The sequence below is a fragment of the Marmota flaviventris genome, chromosome 8 (genome assembly GCF_047511675.1).
Source record: "Marmota flaviventris isolate mMarFla1 chromosome 8, mMarFla1.hap1, whole genome shotgun sequence".
NCBI lineage: Eukaryota > Metazoa > Chordata > Mammalia > Rodentia > Sciuridae > Marmota > Marmota flaviventris.
In genome coordinates, this window is record NC_092505.1 from 41,969,720 (window position 1) to 41,992,457 (window position 22,738).

The 22,738-nt window shown below is 36.4% G+C and overlaps 1 protein-coding gene across 1 annotated transcript in view; it reads left to right on the top strand.

Moving 5' to 3' along the window:
* The first annotated feature begins 16,123 nt into the window (after positions 1 to 16,123).
* Positions 16,124 to 22,738, top strand: part of Map3k13 (mitogen-activated protein kinase kinase kinase 13) — a 96,595-nt gene continuing 89,980 nt past the window's right edge. Inside the window, exon 1 of the mRNA XM_027951504.2 lies at positions 16,124 to 16,195. The gene's annotated coding sequence lies outside the window, so the exon portion shown is untranslated. The remainder of the gene's footprint in view (positions 16,196 to 22,738) is intronic.

Here is a 22,738-nt window from a genome sequence, read left to right on the forward strand (position 1 = left end):
TAATGTTTGTGTGTATTTTATTTATTTATTTATTTTTGGTAATTTATATATTACAAAATCTAAAAATTTACATCTTAATGTAGACATTTTGACATCAATGCATTCCAGATATTCAGCCCTGCCTTTGCCTCTGCTAAGTTTCATTCACATCTTTCCCTTCAAAACACTCTCTGAATGCATATATTTATCATTATATGGTTATGGGTTTTGAAGGTAAAAAAAATGAATACTTACAACTTGGGCCAGTTGAAAGCTAAGGGTGATTATGATTGCTAAGAGACCAGATTGTTCTGAACCAGTGGCAACAAGGGGCCTTATAAGAAAAATATGCAAGCAGTAACTTTTACTTATACCCTTTATTAAGACTACCTCAGAATGAAAGAACAGAATAGAATTTAACAAAATAAAGATGGTCTAGAGTAGTTTAGTTTTTCCTATTCCAAAGGTGCAGTGTTTGGGGGTAAAGGATTCTTTCACACATAATTCCATCCACCCTGAATTCTATATGTGAAGATATGTTTAGAAAGGAAAGTTTCCAGTTCTAGACTGATGTATCTTCAGGTCAGGTACCATGTATTTATTTATCACCTGATCTCAGCTCAGTGCCTACACATACTGAGTACTCAGAAAAGTTTTTATTGACGGAATAAATGAAGTTAACTTCCTCATACTGACTCCTTTTAAAAAAAAATTATTCTAATTATACCTGACACTAGAATGCATTTTGACACATTCTACACAAATGGAGCACAACTTCTCCTTCCTTTGTCTGTACATGGTGCAGAGTGACACTGGTAGTGTAATCATACATGTATATAGGGTAATAATGTCTATCTCATTCCACCACCCTTCCCATCCCCACACCCCCTCCTCTCCTCTCATCCCCCTCTGCGTAATCCAAAGTTGCTTCATTCTTCCCTACCCCCCCACCCACCCATCCCATTATGGATCAGCTCCACTTATCTGAGAAAACATTCAGCCTTTGGTTTTTTGGGTTTGGCTTATTTCACTTAGCACGATAGTCTCCAGCTCCATCCATTTACCTGAAAATGCCATAAATTCAAGGCTGAGTAATATTCCATTGTATATATGTACCACATTTTCTTTATCCATTTATCTGTTGAGGGGCATCTAGGTTGGTTCTATATTTAGCTATTGTGAATTAAGCTGTTATAAACACATCATTATAGTATGCTAATTTTTAAGTTTTTGGAGTATAAACCAAAGAGTGAGATAGCTGGGTCAATTGGTGGTTCCATTCTAAGTTTTCTGAGGAATCTCCATACTGCTTTCTGCAGTGGTTGCACCAATTTGCAGTCCCACCAGCAATGTCATACTGATTCCTTATTCTTGTTCTATCCTTTCATGTCTCCCTAAAACTGCCCCTTTCTTCACATGCTTTTAGCAGATTGTGTACATACAATGAAGTATTCATGATTCTTCCTCCTTAGCAAAAACCCAGCTTAAAAGAGTGATCTGGTGAAGAATGGTTGTTGCTGACTAGACAACACAGAAGGGATCCCTAGGCTGTGGTTTGGGGGGGGCGGGTGCCTGGCATGTTTGTTTAAATTTCAATTTATGAGTTGATTCAAGTATTATTGAGTCATACATATTTTTTGTATTTCTAAAACATTTTAAGTTACAGGAGACTAACTGTTTCCATAAGACTTTTGTGACCATTTCCATTTATACCTTGTTGGATCTCTTACTCTAATGGCTTGGTCTATGTTTCTTGTTTGTTTATTCTTGTTTTAGTAGTACCATATATTTATACTACTATTTTCTCTCATGTTAAATTGAACATACCTTTGAGACAGCATAAGTGATTTTTAAGATTCTTGTTGGCTGTCCTTTAGAATTAAAGATGGTACCAGGAATGTACTGAGTGAATCTTAACTAATTGTGCTATGAAAAAAACAGCCAGCATTAGTGGTTGCTGTTGTTGCACAGATAGAAGATATAATTAAAGAAACATTCAGGAGACCTGAATGAAAAAGCATTCAGTCACTTCCTGACTGTCACAGATTCTACAACTAGGAACAAATTTCTCAGCCTCAGTTTCTTCATGTGTGAAAAAGAAAAGTAGATTGTTTTAAATTTTTCTCCCAGCTCTTTGATTCTCTGAGTCATTAATTCTCTGAATGTCTAGAACAATCATTGTTTATTTATCTCATTTAGGAAATAACTAGTAGCAGATAACCACCAGTAGTGGGATATTGTAGTTGGAATACACATTAGGCAGCAGTAACAGAGTCTCAAAAAGTTTGGTGGCTCAAAAAAAGGAATTTTGTTATTTTGCTCTTAAAGTAGACAGGTGTTCTACAACAGATAGATAGCTCTGATTTGTTAAACTATTCGAAGCCACGGTTACATCTGTTTTGTTGCTATGCCATTGCCTGGGATATTGTCATTGTCTACATGGCAGAAGCTGATTCAGCATGAGAATATGGGGTAGGAGAAGAGTCCAGGACAAGCAGCTTTTTCTTCAAAGGAGGACCTGGGAGTTGCAGACATACTGTCACCCACATCCCATTGGCTAGAACTTACTTATTCATGTGATCACATCTACAGCCAGGAGAACAGAAGAGTCTTTAGCAGAGTAAACGCGTACCCAACTAATCCCCCCAACTTTGTGTGTGTGTGTGGGGGGGGGGGTATTGGGGATTGAATCCAGGGGTGCTCTGCTACTGAGCTACATCTCTAGTCCTTTTACTTTTTTTGAAACAGGGTCTCCCTAAGTTGCTGAATCTGGGCTTGAACTCGCAGTCCCAAGTTGCTGAAATTACAGGCACGCACCACCATGCCTGGTTCCCATGTAAACCTTTAAAACGGGGTGGGGAGATCAAGGCTTCTCGAAAAGGGAAGAGAGAAAATTAGATATTGGGAGACAATGTGTACCACTATGCTTTTTGCTATGATTTTAAGTCTCCACAGCAATTTTAAATTTTTTACTTATTGTGTTTTTTATCCAGTAAGTAGACTGAAATCAGGGTTTGTGGTTTATTTCTATTTGTATACCCAACAACACATGTTAAGGTATCTTAAACATAGCTCTTTTTTAATTTAGATATTACATTTTCAGGGTATCTAAGTATGCACTATGTGCAGCCTGTTTCCCTACCACTTTGCTCTGCTCTGTCTGCTTATTACTCATCTAGAGAATGTTACATGTAAAGCTTTTAATTCTCAGCCTAGTTGAGGAGCCAGGATTGGAACCTATAGAATAGTAAAATTTAAAAATATATTATAGATTGATTAATTTGGAACAGGTTACTACTGGTAGCAAATCTGTCTTTTGCTTCTGTAGGCAGTAATAAAGATAGGACTACTATTATTACATGTAATGGAAAACCAAGAGCTTTTCAGTATGGCTTCATTATTTGATTTTAAGTGTATCACCTGGGCATAACATATAGGAATGAGTAAATGTTAAAATGGATTTTTTTCTTGAAATATTTTTTATTTCTTATTTGCTCCCTCCTTTAGTGTTAATGATGAAGATATGACTGAAATCTGAGTGTGAATCTACACATTATAAGCTTGTTTAATCATCGTTGTATAAGGCTCATTTTTAAAACCAAGGCTACCATCTACAGATTCAGTTCACATCTTATCCTCCCTAACTTCCAGTTCTTTGGCTGCTGTACTTAGATTATGCACTATAATCTTACATTGGAATGAAAAAGTACAAGCATGAGCCTTCCAGTTTTGTAGTTGATATGGACTACCTTGGCAGAATTGTCCCTGCTTTGTCCTAGCTAGTTTCCTTAACTCCCTCCTCAGCAGGGTACAGTTCCAGTCTACCTCCTTATTGTAACTGACTTTAATCACCCAGCCCCAAATGATCATTCCATCAGAAATGAAAGAAAGACTTAATTCAGACCTTGGGTTAAAGGGCAGTAGTGTAAATCAGGAGTGGTAGAGCAAACTGTAGCGTAAGGACAGGGTGTGTTTGTGTTAAGTACAAGCCTTTCTTCCCTCTGCAAACATACCACCTTGCCAAAGACAAGCAAATCACAAGTACTGGCTATAATCTGAACTTGGAAGATCAATTCGCAGTCTTTTTCAGCTTCATCCCACGTTCCCAGAGCTCTTACTGAGGTTCAGTGGGAGGCATCTTTGTCTTTGTATATTTTTCTCCTAGGGATTTACATTTTTCTCTAAGGGGTACTAGCACATTTGTTTGCAAAGAGCCTGCTCTTACTTCTCTATGTCAACAGAGGGCAGCAAAGAGCACCACTCGGTAACCTAACCTGTAAGTCTTAAATTGGCTGTCTCTTGTCTCCCTGGTGCCTAGGGGGAAAGTGCATAGGGGGCACTTGCTAAACTGTGATAAGACTGGAGCAGTTATAGAAATGCTGGGTATGTACTGAGAATTTTGCTGTGTATAGGATAATCCCATGCAAGAAGATTTTGCTCCAAATTTCAGTTAATTTCCTTCTGACATTTTCTAACCTTAAGCAAAACATTGCTGTCTGCCCCATGAATTTAGCATTCAAACCATTTTGTGTAGTTACACATCTCACCAAAGCTCCTTGATACTAGAAATTGACTTTTTCATCATTGCATTTCCACTTTTTAAAATTCAACTTTAGGGGGTGGGGCATAGTTCAGTGGTAGAGTGCTTTGTCTAGGAGGCCCTGGGTTTTACCTCTAGCACTGCAAAAATAAATAAACAAAAATAGTTTTTAATTTTTACTCATTGAATATAGAAAACATGTCTTTATGGAGGGAGGGAAAAGGGTCATGGATAGAATTTAAAAGTTTAGTAAATCTTTAATATGTTACAGAGTTTAGATAAAGCTAGAGTAGATGAACTAATCTCCCTGGGGCCTTGGGACTAGCTACAACTCTATTTTAAAGTACTTTATGAGCTGTAAAGTATAGTACAAGAGTGTTTACATAGAATGTCTAGGGGCTGGGGTTGTGGCTCAGTGGTAGAGACTTCACTTAGCATGTGCAAGGCCCCGGGTTCAATCTTCAGCACCACACAAAAATAAATAAATTAAGGTATTGTGTCCAACTAAACTAAAAAATATTTTTTTAAGAAACAGAATGTCTAGGACCATATTTGTTCCTAATTATTATTTCTGGAATTTCAAAATCTACAATTTAAAAAGAGCACAATATAAAGAAGATAGTTTAGCATAAAAGGCATGTGTTTGTGTAAGTACAAGAATAGCAAAACATAGATATGTGTTACATGTATATGTCATAGAATAGTAAATAGTAATTTTTTTAACTTTTTGTACTGCTAGTTAGCTTTTCATTGCTGTGACAAATACCTGAGAAAAATAACTTAAAGGAGAAAAGATGTATTTGGGTCATGCCTTCCAGAGATTTTAGTCCATGGTCAGCAGGTTCCATTGCATTAGGCCTGAGGCAAGGCAGAACATCATGGAGAAATAGCATGGCAGAGAAAAGCTGCTCAGCTCATGGTAGCCAGAAAGCAGAGAGAGGGAGAAAGAGAAAGGGACTGGGGATAACATATAGATATACATTCTCAAGGGCACATCCCCATGGACCACTCCCTTTAACCAGGTCCCACCTCCCATAGCCTCTACTTCCTCCCAGCAGTCCATTCAGCCTCAGTGAATTAACCCATTGAAAATGTCAAAGTCTTCATGATCTAATCATTTCCCCAAAGCCTTACCTTTGAACATTGCTACCCTTGGGACCAAGCCTTCAATAATTATTGTTTTCTGTCATAATACATTAGTCTGAACTTCCTAGAATCTTATGTAAACTAAATCGTAGAAGATGAGTTGTGTGTGTGTGTGTGTGTGTGTGTGTGTGTGTATGGTTCTGGAGATTGAACCCATGGCCTTGTGCAGGCAAGGCAAGCACTCTACCAACTAAGCTATGTTCCCAGCCCAAATATACTCTTTTATGTGACTTCTTTCACTCAGTATAACTACTCAGATTCATCCCCATTGCAACATATATCAATAGTACATTTCTTTTTATTGCTGAATAGTATTTCCATTGTATGGATATACCATGGTTTATTTATTCACATGCTGATGGACGTTTGAGTTGTTTTCATTTGGGAACTATTACAAATGAAGCTACTATAAATGCATGCAAGTCTTTATGAAAAAAGAGCTGGAAGAGAAGAACTGTATCATGTGGAGGGGATATGTGTAACACTTTAAGAAACTCTGGCTTTATTTTAACAGTTTCTATGAATGAGAAGATAGAATAGCAGTTCTCCTGAGAGGACCCACCATGCTAGTCATCTTCCTGGGCTACGTTTCTGGCACTCAGCTTGCTCTTACACGCTGTGCATCTAGAGTACCTCCCACTTTGGACACAATAACCTTTAATAACCTCATAATAATCTGTAAGATTATTATGTTTTAAAACCCAAGGCTAGATTAAGACCTCTGTAGTCCCAAACACTGAAAAAAATATTACCTCTTGCCAGGCACGGTGGTGCATGCCTGTAATCCCAGTAGCTCAGGATGCTAAGGGGATTGTGAGTTCAAAGCCAGCCTCAGCAAAAGCAAGGCACTAAGCAACTCAGTGAGAACCTGTCTCTAAATAAAATACAAAATAGGGCTGGGGATGTGGCTCAGGGGTTGAGTGCCCCAAGTTCAATCCCTGGTACAAAAAAAAAATAACCTCTTGCCTAAACATTAATTCAAAATCATTATGCAATGCTAAGAATATTTTATATTTATATTTGCATATATAATAAAATTCTCATTTTCTCCCACAAAAACAAGTTTGATTTTTTAAAAACCAATATATCAAATATCTGATTTCATCAAAACTAAATATTTCAGGTGCCTTTTTTTCACTGGGTTCTAAGCACACACATTAGTCTGCCTGGGTAGTCTTGAACAGCTTACTTCATGAAATAGGTTCTAACAGATTGGTTTTTCATTTGCCTGTTACCGTTCTTACTGCTATCACAGATGGAGCTGCCAGAGACCCTTTATTGCTATTCACAGACCTGTGGATCGTACTCTTAAAATGGGCTTCTTCAACTAAGGAGATGAGTTTCAGCCTCGTGCCACCTTCTCACTCCTCCAGCCCTATCTTCAAGTGGGGGAAGATACAGTTCCCTCAAATGGAGAAGGTATAGGTGTAAACTTAAAAAGGCCTACATCCATGACTCTGATGTTTGGATCTTCATTATCTTGCCTGTGCTGTGAGGTTGAAGTAGAAATATCAATTTGTATCTAGCTAAAGGGAACAAATTGAGATAGAAGAACAGAATTTAGATGGTTAAGAGGTTAAGATTTATTTTTCATGTGAGTGTAAGTAGTTTCTCTGTCCCTCCACCTCTTTTTTTTTTGGTGCTGGGGCTTCAACCCAGGGCCTTAAGCATGCCAAGCACACACTGTACTACTGAGGTACACTCCCAGCCAAGAAAGTATTATGAATTTTATGTATAAGAATAATGTATGAAGTTTCATTTTACTCTTTCAATGTGTAAAATGCCTTTATAAATGCCAGATATTATTTTTAGTCCTACAAAGGTTTGGTATATGGCATCTTGCCATAATATGCATATTATGGAATGGTATATTTTGAGGATGTTAAATATTTTATTAATTGAGAAATCCATTTGCTTTTGATTTGCTTCAGTGCGTTTGCAGTATCGATAAAAGAAGAATTCTTACATCCCTCATTTATAGTCATCCTTTTGACAAGGATAATATATTAAAATGTCATTAAGCTGTTAAGATTTATTCTAAATGACATATAAAATTTCAAGCAATTGCTTTTCTTCGGTTGACTAGATGTTTTATTATCCTTTGAAAAAACATTTTAAAGAGTTCAAATCCAGTTAACTCATGATATTTTTCTAAGTTTGCCATCATTGTGTGTACTTTTAGTTTTCCTTTATCAGAAAGATGATTGTAGAATTTATCACAAGACTTATCTTTTTAAAAGTTAACAGATACGCATTTAGTATAAATCTTTATTTGTAGTCTATCTTTTCAAGAAGGATTTGAGGTACTTATGAAGGATGTATATATACAACAAGGTTAATAAAAGGGAAATCAAACTCAAAACAAGGAAGACAAAGCAAAAATGCTAATCACAAAAGCATATATAGAGAATATAAAGTTAGCTCTGAGTTTCCCAGCAGTAGGGACAGAAAAATGGGGAATTCAGCAAATTACATCATTGTTCTATAAAAGGTGGACATCAAATAATTTTGCAAGAACAGAAAGATCCCTGGTATTAAGTTGTAATATGAATTCCTTATGTGAATTTAACATTTAACATTCTAGGATGTGAGTAGAGAATTTTGACCAGTATTCCCACCTAGTAGACAGATCACTTTCCATATTAGTTCATATCATTTTATAAAACTATATCTTTTTTAAAAAATATTTTTTTATTTGTCAATGAACCTTTATTTGATTTATTGATCTGAGTGCTGAGAATCAAACCCCGTGCCTCACAAGTTGACAATGCAAAAGCAGTATGGCTCTTCCTTATAATAATTCTTCAAAAAAGGAAATCTATAAGACTCAATGATATTGATTCTGCTGAGGGATACTAGATTAATTTAGAAAGCATGTAGCTTTTTGATTATTTCCTTTATACAGTGATAGATTTTAAGGATACTTATAAGAATGTTTTTCCTTAGATGTTTCTTAAGAATCACTTTTTCAGACAGGCATTTGTTGAGAGCTGAACAGAAAAAAAAATAGTCTTCTGAAATCTTTGAAATTCACTTGTTGACTAAGGATCCTAATATTTTGGATAGAAAACAGTAAGTTAACAATAACATTTAACATTCTAGGATGGAAGTAGAGAATTTTGACCAGTATTCCCACCTAGTAGACGGATCACTTTCCATATTAGTTCATATAATTTATAAAACTATATCTTTTTTAAAAACTATATCTTTTTTAGTTGTCAGTGAACCTTTATTTTATTTATTGATACGTGGTGCTGAGAATCGAACCCAGTGCCTCACACATGCTAGGCAAGCACTTTGCCACTGAGCCACAACCGCAGCCCCAAAACTATATCTTTATGTAAAAATAAATATTTAGCTACCTAAAAAAGAAAAAGAACAGAGTTCTTGATCAGCTGGCTTAACTCCCTGAAGGTTTTTCTCCTTTGATTAAGAACCTGTGAGAGGGGCTGGGGATGTGGCTCAAGCGGTAGCGCGCTCGCCTGGCATGCGTGCGGACCAGGTTCGATCCTCAGCACCACATACAAACAAAGATGTTGTGTCCGCTGAAAACTAAAAAATAAATATTAAAAATTCTCTCTCTCTCTCTCTCTCAAAAAATATTTAAAAAAAAAAAAAAGAACCTGTGAGACAATTCCTCAATCTCTTTAAGGAAAATAATTTGGATTAGTTTTTCTTTGGAAAAAGTGTCCCTAATAGATATTTTTTTAAATATCCTGAAAGGACCTGCTCAAGTTTTATTATAAACACACATAAAATTTTTTTGTATTATTCCATATAATTTTGATTCCTGGATCTGCACAACTGTTGAAATTTCCCTTGTTGAGTGAGTAGAAGAGTCATGGTATTTGGATAATAACAACAAACAAAATAGGTACTGTGTTTTTTTTTTTAATCTTCTATATGCTGGTACTGTACTAAACTTTTTATATATGTTACTTTATTGAATGTTCCAATAATAGTTTAGTCTATTTTTATCCCCATATAACTAAGGCAAAAATTAAAACTCAAGTCTTTCTGGAATTATATAACTAAGAAGTGGCAGAGACAGCATGTGAACCCACATCTTTTAACCAGCTTTTATCACTACATTCTGATGCCTGTGAAGGAAATCTGAGTCTTCATGCATTAGCATTTGAGGTCACTATACTCTTTATTTTCCCTAGCATTTTTTTAAATTTTTTATTGTTGGCTGTTCAAAACATTACATAGTTCTTGATATATCATATTTTTCCCTAGCATTTTTGACAAAAGTTGCCACTGAGTCATGTTACTTTCAACTTCTCTTAAATTCTAGCTTAAATGAGTCATTTTCCTTTTTTAAGAATACAATTTCCTCAAAAAACAAAAACTAGAATAGTTCATATTTTTATGACAGAACAGTTGTACCTTAATTTCTTTTTATACTTAGATTTTATCTAGAAATGAGTTTTTAATATCTCTTCGGTAAGGAGACCATCATCATCTTCCAGTCATTATTGAAATTTGAAGAGGTTCATTTGGTTCTTAAAAGAACTTATTCACCTCGATAATGGTTTTGTAGTTCTCCATGCTCAGCATGCCTACATGCTGAAATAAAAATTTACTTGTGATCAGTGCCACATACCTGTAATCCTGGCTACTTGGAAGGCTGAGCCAGATGGTTCATTTGAACCCAGGAGTTAGGGACCAGCCCTGGCCAAATAGAACCTATCTCAAAAAAAAAATTACTTATGATTTGCTATTTCTATATGTAAACTGTCCCATATGGTAGCTACCAACACATGACTATTTTTAAATTAATATTTTATAAAGTTAAAAATTCAGCTCCTCAAGCATACTCGGCACATTCAAATGCTCAGTAGCCACATGTGGCTGTGATATTAGTGCAAGTTATTGAACATTTCCATCACCACAGGAAGTTCTCTTGGGCAGTGCTGTTCTAGTGGTTACATTTTTCATGCCTCCTCTACCTTCCTCTGTTCCCCAAACAATAATAGCTTCCTTCAAGAATTACTTCTACAGCTTCCATAGCTTATCTTCCCAATGGTTTCGCATGATATTTTACATGGAGGAGTCTTTGTTGGTTCGGTTGTTATTTCTGTGGTACAGGGAAGTATGCTAACCCAGACCAAGTTCATCTTACTAAACTGGCAAGGCCATAAAGTCAGCTAGTTTTCATTTGCCAGATTATATATTGAACCAACAATTTTGGGTAACTGTTACAAGAAGCACTTATAGACCTGTTTTGTTGAATTACTGCAGAGACTACCCCCACCCTTTATTGACTTATAAGTAGTAATGATACTACTACTGAACCTTACAAATGTGTTAGCTTTTATAACAATTTTGGCTCTGTTTTTTAAAATCATTTGTATTTGTTCTTTTTAGTTATACATGACAGTAGAATGTATATCATGAATACATGGAGTATAACTTCCCATTCTTGTGGTTGTACAAGAAGTGAAGTTACACTGGTCACGTATTCTTATATGAACATAGGAAAGTTATGTCTGATTCATTCTACTGTCTTTCCCATTCCCGTCCTTCCTCCCTCCCCCTCAATTCTCCTCTGTTTACCGGCAAATGCCATAATTTCATTCTTCTTTATAGCTGAGTAATGTTCCATTGTGTATATGTACCACATTTTTTTTTTATCCTTTTGTCTATTGAAGGTCACCTAGGTTGGTTCCATAGCTTAGCTATTGTTAATTGAGCTGCTATGAACATTGATGTGACTGTGTCACTACCATATGCTGATTTTAAATCCCTTGGGTATATGCCAAGGAGTGGGATAGCTGGGTCAAATGGTGGTTCCATTCCAGGTTTTCTGAGGAATCTCCATACTGCTTTCCAGAGTGGTTGCACCAATTTGCAGTCCCACCAGCAATGTATGAGTGTACCTTTTCTCCCACATTCTCACCAATATTTATTGTTGCTTGTATTCTTTTTTTTTTTTTGTGTGTGTGTGTGTGTGTGTGTGGTGCTGGGGATTGAACCCAGGGCCTTGTGCATGTGAGGCAAGTGCTCTACCAACTGATCTATATCCCCAGCCCATTGCTTGTATTTTTGATAATTGCCATTCTGATTGGAGTGAAGTGAAATCTCAATGTAGTTTTAATTTCTCTACTTTCTAGTGATGTTGAACACTTTTTCATATATCTGTGGGCCATTCATGTTTCTTCTGTGAAATGTCTGTTCAGTCCTTTGTCTATTTATTGATTTTTTTGGTATTAATTTTTGAGTTCTTCATATGTCCTGGAGATTAATGCTCTATCTGAGATGCAGATGGCAAAGATTTTCTCCCTTTATGCAGGGTCTCTCGTCATGTTCTTGATTGTTTCCTTTGCTGTTAAGAATCTTTTTAGTTTGATATGATCTCATTTATTGATTCTTGATTTTACTTCTTACATTTTAAGAGTCTTGTTGAGGAATTTGGTTCCTAAACCAATATGATGGAGATTTTTTTTTTTTTTGCATCAGGGATTGAACTCAGGGGCACTAGACCCCTGAGCCAGGTCCCCAGACCTGTTTTGTATTTTATTTAGAGATAGGGTCTCGCTGAATTGCTTAGCACCTTGCTGTTGCTGAGGCTGGTTTTGAACTCATGATCCTCCTGCCTCAGCCTCTCGAGCTGCTGGGTTTACAGGCCTGCACCACTGCACTCTGCCATGATGGAGATTTGGGCCTACTTTTTCTTTTAGTAGGTAAGGGTCTCTGATCTAATGCCCATGTCCTGGATCTATTTTGTACCTTTATTTATTTATTTATTTATTTTTATTGTGCTGCTGAGGATCAAACCCAGGGCCTCACACATGTCAGGCAAATGCTCTAATACTGAGCCACAACTCAGACCTCTTGATTCACTTTGAGTTGAGTTTTATGTAGGGTAAGAGATAGGGCTCTAATTTAATTTTATTATATGTGGATTTCCAGTTTTCCCAGCACCATTTGTTGAAGAGGCTATCTTTTCTCCAATGTATGCTTATGGCACCTTTGTCTAATAAGAGATAACTGTCTTTATGTGGGTTTATCTCTGGGTCTTCTGTTCTGTACCATTGGCCTTCATGTCTGTTTTGGTGACAATACCATGCCATTTTGGTTTCTATAGCTCTGTAGTATAATTTAAGGTCTGGTATTGTGATACCTCCTGCTTCACTTTTCTTGCTGAGAATTGCTTTGGCTATTCTGGGCCTCTTATTTTTCAAATGAGTTTCATGACTAATTTTTCTATTTCTATGAAGAATGGCATTAGAATTTTAATGGGAACTGCATTAAATCTGTATAGCACTTTTGGTAGTATGGCCATTTTGACAATATTAATTCTGCTATCCAGGAACATGAGAGATCTTTCTAACTTCTAAGGTCTTCTTCAAGTTCTTTCTTTAGTGCTCTATAGTTTTCATTGTAGAGGTCTTTCACCTCTTTTGTTAGATTGACTCCTAAGTATTTTATTTTAATTTTTTTTAAGGCCATGGTGAATTCGGGATAGTTGTCCTATTTTCTCTTTCGGTTGATTCATCACTTATGTTTAGGAATGTAATTGATTTATGGTGTTAATTTTGTATCCTGCTACTTAAGTTCTAGAAGTTTTCTGGTGGTGTTTGTTGGGTCTTCTAAATATAGAATCATGTCGTCAGCAAATAGGGATAGATTGAGTTCTTCTTTTTCTATTCAGAGTCCTTCAATTTCTTTCTTCTAATTGCTCTGGCTAGAGTTTCCAGGACTATATTGAATAGAAGTGGTGAAAGAGGGCATCCCTGTGTTCTAGTTCTTAAAGGGAATGCTTTCAATTTTCCTCCTTTTAGAATGATGTTGGCCTTAGGCTTAGCATATATAGCTTTTACAATGTTGAGTTATGTTCCTACTATCCCTAGTTTTTCTAGTGTTTTGAACATGAATCGATGCTGTATTTTGTCATTGCTTTTTCTGCACCTATTGAGATGATCATGTGATTCTTGTCTTTAAATCTATTGATGTGATGAATTATGTTTATTGATTTCTGTATGCTGAACCAACCTTGCATCTCTGGGATGAATCCCACTTGATCATGGTACACTATCTTTTTAATATATTTTTGAATGCAATTTTTGGCTGTGTTTTTTAAAAGTAGCTTTATTAAGGTATGATTGACATACAGAAAGCTGCAGATATTTAACATATACAATTTGATGAGCTTGTTGACCATCTTATTGACATAGTTCACAATAGGACTATTCAGACTATTGATTCCTTTTATTAATGTACATAACTTGAGAAGAAAAAATGTTTTTTAAAGATCAGACTCTTTTAATGTATCCTGATTGGCTTTGATTGCTATTAAAAGAATGTGTGTGTGTGTGTGTGTGTGTGTGTGTGTGTAAAAGATTATATAGCCTGGCGTGGTGGCACATTCTTGTAATCCCAGCTGCTTGGGAGGCTGAGGCAGGAGGATCACAAGTTCAAAGCCAGCCTCAGCAACTTAGCAAGGTCCTAAGCAATTTAGTGAGACCCTGTCTCTAAATAAATAAATAAAAATAAATTTTAAAAGGGCTGGGGATGTGACTGAATGGTTGAGAGGCCCTGGTTCAATCCCTTGTATAAAAAAAAAAAAAAAGAACATGCACATTCTTCATCTTTTTTCCATTTATTGGTTCTAAAATAACCTTGGTACATGGACATATTAATATAAGCCCACATGTGGTACCCTCAGACCTACAGTTAATGTACCAATACTACATTGGCCTTGAGTACTCCTATTTTATATGGATAAACTTTTTTGGTACATCTTTTCTGCAACGATGTTCCACAATAAACTCATTTGGAGAAATTTATTGGCTATGTTTTCAGTGATATTTTAGTGTTTGAGCATATAGTACATATAGTACACACACCTTTGTTGTGTATAAAATAATCCTGGAAAGTGTCTTTTTCCAAATGAGTAAAAAGCAGTGTGTAATACTTAGTAGTGGTCAGGTTTGGACCCTACAGAACTACATAAAGCAGGCAACTATGTTCCATCTCTTGGCTGTGCAAATTATCTCAGAGAGAGAGAAAGCAGATGTCTGTGTAGAATGTTCTTGGTCACTGGACACCTAATAATCAAGGTCTTATATTGACCATTATTGTTCTAGTTTCGAGGATTTGGGGACATTTCCCAAGTTCAAAAGAATCATGGTCAGTATTTGTAAAGTGTTGGTAACTGTGAAGTAAAATGATGGGGAATACGGTAGTAAATTATATTTCTCTCCACTTTGGCATAACTTTTTAAGAATTTAAAGAGTAAAGAAATGCCATGGTACATGCCAGTAGGTCAGGAAGCTGAGGCAGGAGGATCACAAGTTCAAAGCCAGCCTCAGCAACTTAGTGAGGCCCCACGCCACTCAGTGAGACCCTGACTCAAAATATATAAAGGGCAGGGGATGTGGCTCAGTGGTTGAGTGCCCAGTTCTAAAAATTTTTTTAAATGAAAAGAAATGCAGGAGCCCTTTGGGAGAATTTAATACAGTTGTTTTTTCTGATGATAATAATAAGACTTCCTACTAAAACCACAATTTGCTTGGATTTATTAAGAGTCCTTTTGGAGCCCCATCTTAATTGAATGTCAGAAGTTGAGTAAAACAATGAAGGAATGCTGTACCTTATTTAAACATAGCAATAAATTACTCTTCCACACTCACTTTTGACATACCAAAAAAAGGTCAGTAACATGCTACTATTATACAAAGCAATTAGATTTATGTAATATTGTCTTATATATTTATATTTGTTAGTCACTAGATTATTAATCTCATGCACTGTTTTGGTGTTACAAGTCATGTTGCCACTGTTCATCGGTTTTAGAAACTATTTCCCTGACTTTGATTTGTTTTTATCATGTCAGACATATTGCTGAACAGCAAGAAAAGGGTTAAAAAAATAGTTCTAATGAATAAAAGATGTGACATTCGTCTGCATGCATTTTTGTAGTATTGATCACACCATAATTCTATTTTGAGTCCCTCATTTAATAGCAATAATAATGTTTTCATGACTATCACAGCTCCTCTCTCTCTCTCTCTCTCACACACACACACACACACACACACACACACACACACATCTCTCTCTCTCTCTCTCTCTCTCTCTCTCTCTCTCTCACACACACACACACACACACACACACCTCTCAAGCTGCCAGTCTGTCTTAAGGCAGTGGCAGACGCCTGATTGGCAGGCTCTGTTTATTCTGTGACCAGATTCCTTCTAAAAGAAGGCTGGCCATGACTGCCTGAAGCCTATTGGCTGGGCATACTCAGGACCCTCCCCCTCCCCCCACCCCCGCCTTTTTTTTTTTTTTTCATGGCACACACCACAGCAAAGTCTGTGCGGAATCCTAAACCAGCCCAATTTACATCCATTCATGAATCTGTGACGTCAGCAAGCCTTTGGGCTCCTTTGCGGTGGGCTGGAGGATTGTGCGGGTGGAATCCCCCTCCCCTTTATTTTTCTAATTCTGCAAGTCTCTTTAATAACCTTCCATCTTTTTAAAGCAAGAAAATGGAACAGCATGTGTAGGAATTCTTCATTGTTGTGAGTATTGCACTCTATTTTTCTGTTTCATCACTATTTATCTCACAAGGACAGATGGAGAATGTATTTGTGATTTGGGGTGATTAGAAAATTGATATTATTGAGGGAGAGAGGGTGAGAGAGACAGAGGCGGAGAGAAACCTGAAACCCGGTTACAGCTAGGAGCCGCTGAAACTGACAGCTGGTTTTCCTTTGCTTGTCTGCCTGCTAGACGTGGACATTTTTCATTTACGGATCTGCACGTTACCTCTGGATGCTGGCTTGGCTTTCCTTAAAGGGAGATTCATTTCTCTTTGAGATGATGTGGGTGGTATTAGAGGAAAAGCAGAGAACACTAGAAAGGTGCTGTGGAAAGTGGGACTAGCAAGGCAGAGCAGGTTCTATCCTGTGGAGCACTTGCCTTCGCTGCCGCGGTCCTTTCCATCCTTATTCACCCTTCACCTTGCCTTTGTTTCATAATTGTGTAACAATCAATAACTTGAGAGCCCACTTTGGGGAAGATGAATACTTCTTGCTAACCATTTTTCAGCAGCTTTCATGATGGGAGTTATAGGGTTATATTTATATGTATTTGGAGCTCTTCTTATGTCACTCCATATACTTTATTTATATCATCAAAGACCTAAAAACCTGCACCAGAAGCAAAAGAGAAATTACCCTTAAATTCTAATTTTTAAAAATACCCCTAATGAAGTGATTTCCTGCTAAGCTCCAAAATTATATTGCATAGAAATGAAGATGAATATTTTTCTAAGATGAACTTCCAACTTTAGTTTATTACACTGTGTTTGGGAAATATGGAAAAGTTCTGTTGTGTGACATGTATGAAGCTGATTTTATCGTTTGCTTGTCGTTTTAACAAAAAGTATCTGTGATTGAATTTATTTTCCAAGCCTCTGTTTATTCTGGTGGAAGTTATGATACTAAAAAAGAGGGATGTGACATTGTGACATGTTCTACCCCTGGGGCAACTCCTCAACCCAAATAATCTTGTAGCATTTTCCAACTATCTCACTTTGAGTATTTTATATGCTAGTCAGCAACATGCCCTTGTTTTTTCTTTCTAGTGAGAGAGACATCAAAATGCCAGTTATTTATTATCTAGCCTTATGTTTACCTTGTGCAATCAATATAGTTTGAGACTTTCATATTATAATCTTTTCTCATGAGCAGTGCTTCTAAATTATAGCTCTAATGATATCTTTTGAATTGTTCTTAATGAATCTTCTAACTGTAAACTAATTTAATTTCAAAATTATCATACCTAAGGATGTAACACTTTCTTTTGTTTCTCAGATTGGCATCTCACTTCCTGATTTTGTTTTTCTGAGTGTATTGAACTTGCTCAAGTTATGGAAGGGAAAACCTCTCCCTAATTTCATATCAAATCTTTGTCCTATACTCAGACTATTGTGGTTTATTTGCTGGGTTGAACAAACAAGATAATGTTTCAGACAAAACTCCCTATATTTGTAAACATCGTCACTTATTTCAGCGTTTTCCTTTTTTTGTGTGTACCTTTAGAGACTTTGAAAGTAGCAATTTCAAGCTTATTTTTAATTATTGATGTTTACCAGATCAAAGATCAAATTCTTGACATTTAAAAAATATTGTGTTTTTGGGCGGGAGGTATAGCTCAGTGGTAGTGCATGAGGCCCTGGGTTTAGTCCCTAGCACTGGAAAAAAAAATATTGTGTCTATATAACTAAACTCATGTTAAAAAATGTTCACCAGGGGTTGGTGATGAAACTCCATGGTAGAATGCTTGCCTAGCATGCACAAGACCCTGAGTTCAATTCCCAGCACCACCCCCCCCCAAAAAAAGAAAGAAAGAAATGTTCACTAGACTCTTCTATGCACATCTTGCCAAAAGAGAGTTTTACTTCCTTGAAAGAAATACAGTCTGCACTTGGATTTGTTAAAGTAAAACTGTCCCTTTAAGGCACAGGGTGGATGTAGAATCCCCTTTCTCCCTACTCCTAGTGGCTGTGTTCCAGATTATATTTATTTTCATGTATAGTGTACTTGTAGGGAAAAAAAACAATAACTCTTAATTGTTTAATATCAAACAATAAAATCCTGTGTATCAGTGACTGTCAATAGATGGCTTTCTGTTTAAAAATTGAAACTACTCCAGAAGAAGGAATTAATTTATTTAGTAAACAAAGTCAGTCAAACCAGAACCATGTCCTGGGGAACTGTCAAAAGAATGGTTCCTAAGGGCCAGAGGCCACATACACTGGTATATGACAGAACAACCATACTTTGATGGTGGAACCGGTCAGTTTGGTTTGCTCTGTCTACCTGCCTTCTTTCTGTGTGCTACAGCTGAATTAATTGCTTGGGGAGCTCAAATGAATCAAGATAGCCAAGACAACAAATCTGCCAAGTGGCAACCTGACTCTTATAATTTTGATTAAAATGAAGATTCCCCAAGAATACTCAGCTGCTCCAAAACAAACAAAAAGTCATTCAAATATAACACACTCCTATTCTGTACTGGTTATTATTCTGTAAAGATATGGAAGAGACAAAGATTTAGAAGATACAATCTTTACTCCCAAGGAATCTAGAAGGTTAGTTATCAGAAATAGGCTTTAACATTAGAATTACCTGTGGAACTTTTCCTCCCTCTCCCTCCCTCCCTCCCTTCCTTGCTCTTATTTTCACTACTCAGTAGTTCTCAGTATTCACAGAGTTGAGCAAACATCTCCACAATCAACTCTAGAACATTTTCCTCATCACAAAAAGAAACCACATACCCATTAGCAGTCACTCCTCATTTCTCCTAACACCCAGCCCTAGACAACCATGGAGCTACTTTTTCTATAAATAGATTTGCCTATTCTGGACATTCATATAAATGAAATCATATAATATGTGGTCTTTTGTGTTTAGCTTCTTTATCTTCTTAATGTAGTGTTTTCAAAGTTCATCCATGTTATAGCATGGATCAGTACTTTATATCTTTTTATTGCCAAATAATATTTTACTTACCTTTCATCTGTTGATGGACATTTGGATTGTCTGTGCTTTTTTGCTATTAGTAATACATTCATGTACAAGTTTTGTATGAGCATGTTTTCATTTTGGGAGTGGAATTTCTGGGTCATATAATAACTATAGGCTTAACATTTTGAGGAGATACTGGTTTCCAAGTGGCTGCAGCATTTTACATTTCCATCAGCAATGTATTAGGCTTCCAATTTCTCCACATCCTTGTGAGCATCTGTTAATGTCTATCTTTTTAAATAGAGCCATTTTAATGAATTTGAAGTGTTATTTCCTTGTGGTTTTGGTTTATATTTCCCCAATAATTAATGATGCTGAGCATTTTTTTTTTTTTGTACTGGATATTGAATTTAGGAGCGCTTTACCACTGAGCTCAATCCCCAGCCCTATTTTGTATTTTATTTAGAGACAGGGTGTCACTGAGTTGCTTAGTACCTCGAAGTGGCTGAGGCTAGCTTTTAACTCTCCATCCTCCTGCCTCAGCCTCCCGAGCTGCTGGGATTACAGGCATGCACCAAGCTCAGCTCAAGCATCTTTTTAATGTGCTTATTGCCTATCTGTGTATTTTTTTTTTTTAGAAATGTCTATTCAAACCCTTTGCCTATGTTAAAAATTAAATAATTTATGTTTTTATTATTAAGAGTCCTTTCCATATGCTGGATACAAGCTCTTTATCAAATATATGATTTGCAGATATTTTCTCACTCTCTGAGGTGTCTTTTTCACTTTCTTGATGATAGCATTTAAAATTTAGTTTATTATTTTTTCTTTTGTTATTTGTGCTTTTGGTGTCATATCAAAAGCAGTGTTGCCTAACTCAAGTTCATTAAGATTTTCTTTTATGTTTTCTTCTAAGCATTTATATTTTTAACTCTACATTTAGGTCTATAATCCATTTTGAGTTAATTTTTCATATGGTATAAGAAAGAGGTTTAACTTCATTCTTTTAATGTGGCTATCCAGTTGTTCCAGTAATATTTATTTAAAAGACTGTTATTCCCCTTGTTGAAATATCTTGGCATCTTATCAGAAAATTAAAAGAAATTGATGATGCCATAATTACCCCTCTAGAGATTCATATTTAATTGGTCTGTGGTGGGGCCCAGTCATCTGTATTTCTTAAAAGCTCCTCTGATGATTCTAATGTGTATCCAGGGCTGAAAACTATTGGCATGAATACAGGGTTAGTCTTAGAAAAGAAGAGAGACACTTTCTGAATCAGGAGAGAGAATGAGCAAAAACATGGAGTTCTGACCTGAAAGGAGGGAAGAAAGGAAAATTAAGAAGATTCATACCAGAAAGCATAGAATTTCTTGTTAATCGGGGAGTGGAGGTATCATTAGAGGTTTTGTGAAATATGTCAAATTAAAGGAAGATGGGGAGCTAATATTTATTAAGCACTTTCTACATGCCTTTAAAACTGCTAGGAGTTTTTACATATATAATTTTATTTAAAATATAATCCTCATGATATGAACTAGGTGCTTTTATCCCCATTTTATTTTCCCATTGAGGAAAAAGACTTAGAAAGGCTGCTGACTCAACCAGAGATACCAGGTCGTGGATGTTATACTCCATTTTCAAACACAGCTCTAATTCTTAATCCTATTCTATTTCTTCTGTATACCACGGAGTTTGAGTATTGAGTAAATTTAATAACTTCTCTAGCACTGCTATGGGCTGGACAAAGATAAGTTGGAGGATGGTGGTCACAAAAGGTTGAGGGTTGGTACAGCAGGTGCATCCATGGGGGAGATAAGATGATAGAAGTAAAGAGGATTATCATGTCACAGATAATTGCGGTGAGCCCCAACTGGCTTGAGGGTCTAAGGGTAACATAATGGCAATGAAAGAATGTTTGAAAAGGATGACAGGGAAACCATGAGGGGATAGACAATGAACCAAATAGAACTGGCAACTGTAGAGGAGGTGGTATTCATTTTTTCATTCATTTAAGCAACACATTCGAGTATTTATTATGTGTTCTAGGTACACAGCAGTGAAGAAGATGGACAAAAATTCTTATTCTTTGGGGCTTATTTTATTCCAGTGGAGGGACAGGAGCAGTAAATAAATAAATTATGTTTAGCAATAAGAGAAAAATAAAGATAGGAGGGGGTTAGAGATGCTGGAGGTAGGGTAAAGTGAAAAGGGACTTCTTCATTGTGTTGTTTATTTGCAGATATGGCTTCCTCAAAGAGATGAATGAACTATCAAACAGAGCTGTCAGTGATTGACCAAATCAGGCATCTTGGAAGTATAAAGTATAAAGAGTTTCTTCTAAGTCCTAAAACTCAAAAGTGAATATTTAGTATTAACTTAGTATTCATTTCTACCCAGTGCCTGGCACAGAATATACTCCATAAACATTTGTTTATTGTATAAGTGCCTTTTCAGGGAGCTGGGAAACTAATGATTGTTCTACTAGGTGGAGGCCAGGGCAGGGGCACTACTTAGAGAGCTCTTTCAAATTTTGCTTGCCACTCCATTGGGATAGATCCTAAATATGTGTATGGATGTGGTGTATCCTTCCATCATGTCAACACTGACAATCACCACATGGTAGCCATAGTTAACAAGGGGGTATGTTCTGTTCTCAGATGAATTGCACAGAGAACCACCAGTGTAGGCAATGCTGGAGACACTTAAATTTGTTTTGCTTTTTACACTTTGCCAGGAGAATCATAAACACCACCTTAAACAAAGGGTGAGTTGAACCCTTGGTTTATAGTTAATAAAGCCTTATTATTTTACCACTTACCTGCCTTCTTCTTTATCTAGATAATTAATTGTATTAAAATAGATAAAAATCAACATTTGTTTAACCTGTTAAAAGGCACAACGATGCAATGGAAAAAGAGTTGAACTAAGCAGGGAAGGCCTCCTAAGCCTCTCAGGTCATCCTTGGCAAGGCAGTTGCCCTCTCGGTTGTTATGTTTCTCCTCAGCTTTGTTTTTAACATATGAGATGAAGAAATTGTTCCTAATGATCCCAAATGTTTTTTTTAAACTCTGAAAATGTAGGATTCTGTTTGTTGCTTGCCAACATCAAATAGGCAAGTGACAATTTCTAAGGCAGTCTGATGTAAATCTACTTTTATTCCAGTTCTTTCACAGTACTTTTATAGAAGTTTAACCTCCATGGAATGTTGCTACAGCTAAGGAGGAGAAGAGTGTCAGAGGGTTTCAGATGGAGATATCTGGGCAAGACAGAAAGGTTAAATAACTTTCACATTTGCCCAGGGAGTTCTTTATGAGCAAGAAAGGGTCCTGAATAGATATGACCTTTCCATCTTTGGGTATGCCCATTATAAATGCCATTTATCTTAGTCATTGTTCTCTATAGTCAAAAGAGAGCCTTTGTTCGACTGGTGATTTGGGTGGTCTGGGCTATTAGGGATGTGCCAGAAGATAATCCAATAATCTCAGTTTGGTTGTGTGTTGTAGCCTTCCTTGTGACCTTTATTAGTGTTCTTAAGTGCAATTCATCATATTGGCTGTTTCTGTCCATCCCTCATTTTTTTCTATTGTC